Genomic DNA, 4833 nt, shown 5'->3' on the forward strand with positions numbered 1-4833 from the left:
TTCGCGTTTAGAGCAATGTGTGAGCTCATATCAACTGGTTCCATATTTGGCACTTCCCCAGGGTTTATTGGTGGTACGCCGACCCCTATGTTGTTGTTTTCTCCAAGACCTCCATTGTCATGAATAAGTGCGTTCTGTGAGCTAGACATGTTTCAGCCTGAGAATCAAAAATTATTGACAAGAAAAAGTGTAAAAATAACGTGTGTAATGAGAATCAGTAATGAAATAATCACTATTATATTTAGCCCCACGATGAGCGCCAAACTGTTTACCTCGAAAATATGAGTAACAATTAAATTTGATTTGTGGTTTTAAAGATATGTGATTTAATTCAATACCAATTAATAATCAAGAAATATGAAGTAGAAATGAAAGAAATAAGTGAATCAAACCAATGTTACTCAGCAGTGGTGACCTCGAGCTTAGTGGCCTCGAGATGAACTAAGAGCAATAAAGTAAGAACAATAAGTGTAAAGGACAATTCTGATGAATAGTAAGAGAGAAAAGTAGGATAGAATATTCTTTGCCAATGATTAAATGATGTTTACAAATGATTGGGGTCCCCTTTATATAGGAGGGGAGCCCTAAATAAGGTATATTTCCATTTACAGTAAAGAATCTAATTGGAACAACTGTATAACTGCCTAGTACGGTCTTGTACTAATCCATACAAATCAATTCCGAAATTTACGCCATGATATTAGGGACGTAATAAGAATCTTGTCCTTTTGTAACAAACTCTTAACGACACTATCTAGAAGTTGGTCATACTTGGCTCCGATTTTCCTCGAACACTTAGATCATCGAGCTTCTTGTTCTGCCTTCGAGCCTCGGCTTGGTCTTTGTCGAACCTCTACCTTCGGTGCGACGTTTTGAGCCTACCAAATTAGGGGTGCCTGATTTTACCATATACAGTTCTCTTGAACGTGTTATATGGTATTTGATACCGAATCAGATCATGTTGGGCCTAGATTTATAGTCTTGTATGGGTTTTGAGAACATATATTATATGATGCATACCTTTTTTTAGGAAAGTTGGTGAAAGTTGTAATTGTTAACTCGGTCGAATTGGTTGAGTTTGTTTATTACCCTATCTCAATTGTGCACCTTTACTGTTGATATTCTTTATTTTATAATTGTCTTTCTGGAATATTTTCTCTATATTATAAATGTTATTGAGCTACACAGGTTCTGCAAGTGAGTATTTTTTGACTTAAAAACATTGTCATTACTTCTCTAAGGTTAGTCAAGATACTTGTTGAGTACATGGGATCAGGTTTACTCATATTACACTTCTGCACCTTGTATGCAAATTCTGGAGCTGAGTAGCAACAAAAATAGAGCTTTGCATTGGAGACGTACCAGCATATTGGATTCATGCTACCTTTTGTTCATGGAAGCTTAGGATTTCATTTCTGTTTATGTAACTTTCAAATAGATGTTATAATTATTCATTTCACCTTTTTTGTAAATTTAAATCATAGTGGCTCATGACTTGTACTACCAGTCTTCAGGATAGTTATAATGAATTTTGATGCAGTTTTATAATATACTGATAATTTCTTATTAACTTATACTAATTGGCTTACCTTGCAGGTTGAGTTAGGTGTCATCACGTCTTGGTAAGGTTTTGGGTCATGACAAATTGGTATGAGAGCTCTAGGTTCATAGGTTTTACAAGTCATGAGCAAGTATCTATTAGAGTCTTGTGGATTGTATGATGACATTCATACTTATCTTCGAGAAGCTATAGGGCATCTAAGAAACTTCCCATCTTTCATTCCTTATCGTTTGATTTTATTTCAGCTTGAAGATTATACCTATTATTTCCTTCCATTCACTCATATGTGATGTTGAGCATTCAATATCAGTGGTGCACAAATGTCTTGTGGTGTTGCATCTGAGATGAGAAGAGCTACAAATACTTGATCACCATCTCAATGAATTGTCCAGGATTAGATACGGATGTGTTGGTAGATATTTCAACTGTTCATTTGTGGGATGGAAAGGATTCTTGTATCTAGATGATGAGTACGAGCTTAGGAGGATTGATTAATTTTGTAGTGTTTTTGAACATGGTGGGGCCATAGAGAGATGACAGTTTGAGGTTAAGCATGTGGGTTATCTCCTGCAAGGAGGTTTCGAGGATGTGTGATTCATACAAGGTTTCTATGAAGAGTTTTCTTTCTATCTAGTGGGATGTATGTGCTACGTTTGGAGTTAAGATCGCTTGAGGAAGTTCGATAAACTATCACGAGGATGAGTATGCACTTGGCAGAGTCTTTGAAGTGTTTTATGACTAGTGCTATATGAGTTTATGGAGTACTCAGCTGATTAGCAGTACGAGATCGCGGCAGTTATAAATGAAGGGTACTAGGGGTTACAAATAAGGTGTTTTGAGGTTTTGAGCCAAATGGGGGAGTCTACTATTGACGATTAGATTGCATGGTGGTCATGTGTCATATTAGTTTTGGTGTAAGGCATAATTGTGGATCAGTTATGAATTGAAGGGGCTGACTTCGAGGATGATGCAGGAAAGGAAATTCTCGGATGCATGATGTACTATACTTTATGTTCTCGAAATGATTCGAATTTGTTATTCATGGTGTATGTAGTGTGCAAGAAGAAGGAATTCACTTGGTTTCTTAAAGATGGGGTTACTTCTTTTGTTGTTTGTATGCTAACGGATCACAAGTTGTTTGGCTCATATTGGTGGTGATGGGAGATTAGAGAAAAGTGGATGACTCGCGAGAAGGTTCTACTGAGTTCAAGATTCATATGTGGTATTTGAGGGTTCACTGAATTAGAATATGGCTAGATCTGAAGGCAACAAGTACTCCTAATTCGTTTGATTCTCATATACCTACTCGCCTACATCACCTAATACACTATAAAAAATAACTATAGTACGCCTGAGTACCGCTACTCAATGAGGATCTTAGGGCAAGAGTTCATATAACAAAATAAGAAAAATAATACATAAAGTGCAAAAATATCGAGGGAACGTTTCAAATAAAATACGCGGAAGAAATTATGTTCCCGACTCATGCCAATACAAGCCCAAGTCATGCTAATATAGTCCCAAGTTGAGTCCAATGTTCATTAGTTAAATCCATTTCCTAAGTCATATCATTTTAGATAAATCATTCTTAGTAAGTTCAACAGTACACACACGAAGTAAATTATACATACATATAGCATATCCAATAATATATGTCACATCCCGACCTCGGGGAGCACGACCGACGCTTAACCAATATAACCTGGTCAAGCAATCATGCTAGATGCTTTTTACCCGACCTTGCCCTTGAATAGAGTGGAGAGGTATTCCATCACTAAAACATTGAGAGGATTTCATGATCAACACCAATTCCATTACCATTAGTAGCTTCATTTATAATTCCCAAAATATATTACACATTCATAGTTTGAAGTGGGACATATGTTACACATACAAAATTTCTAATTTTGACATTCCCAATTTCAATGTACCACCCACAACATGTCTACGGAGCCTCTAAGTATAACATAAGAGTAGTATGGAAGTGCCAGCGATAAGACCCCGACTATAACTCAAAACATAAAGTACAACATCAAGTGACGTCAGGCCCCGAACAAAGCAGGGCTCACCAAAACCTGCTGAATAGAGAGTAACTACTAACGAGGACCAAAGTTGCCCACTGACGAACCACCTGCAACCATTGAAGATGCAGCATTCCCGGCAAAAAGGATGTTAGTACATATGAAATAGTACTAGTATGTTAAGCTAAATGTCCTCTTTCAGAATAAAATGCCAATTTAAGAAGGGGAAAACCATGGAAGTAGCAAGTAACAATCAATGATATCCAAATGCCAAGTTGAAACATAATAATTTTTCAAAATACGAAAATAATATTACTTTTGGTTGGGATTTCTTTAGTACTGATATACCACTGTGTTATTAGCACGAAGTTCGATCACGACCCGATCATCTAGGTCGTCTCAGCCAAAGACATCCAATCACAATATCAATCATTATCTCAATTATAATCTCAAGCACAATCACCACTATGTGTGCGACACGACGTCTGATCTCGACCCAATCGGCTAGGCCCGCTATGTGGATCGATATCACCCTCTGCTAGCAATTATCTCATCCCAAATAAGGGGAATAATCTCATCACATCAATCTCATTCCAATTAAGGGGAATAATTTTATCATATCAATACAGGGATTTACCCCTCAATTACTCCTACACCGGCACGTATAGTTTCAAGGTTAGGTTGTTTCAACCTACCCTTCCTTGGTGACTAACGATACTCCCAAAAATATTTTTTTTTGCATACAAAGGAAACAGAAATACAAATACATTCACCTCATAATCTTTCACACCATATATATATCTTCATTAATACTTTTAACCACTCACAACATCATTATTTCGTTGCTCTCTTGGCCATACATATGATTCTTCATTCATGGCACGGTGGTCGTATCTCATATTCCACACTTTCATTTCCTTACTTTCAAGGATCATCATCATAAACATCAATATATATAATATTCCAAAAACCACAACTTTAGGTTCATTAGAAATGAAGGCTTTAAACACAATAGATTCCTTTCCAAAAAATGGAGCAAAATGACTAGCATTTGAAGCACGAGTTAAAATCATAAACCAGTAATACACCACTTATTCTTGAAATACGTTTTCCTAAAAAGGGAAATACACAATTTCAAATCATGAGTATGTAAGAACTCAAATCACATTGGAAATATTTATAAAAGAGAGCATGGTGCTTTACGACTAAATCAGAGGTTCAATCATAGGTATTAGTTTAAAACAACCACAT

The sequence above is a fragment of the Nicotiana sylvestris genome, chromosome 7 (assembly GCF_000393655.2).
Source record: "Nicotiana sylvestris chromosome 7, ASM39365v2, whole genome shotgun sequence".
Classification (NCBI taxonomy): Eukaryota; Viridiplantae; Streptophyta; class Magnoliopsida; order Solanales; family Solanaceae; genus Nicotiana; species Nicotiana sylvestris.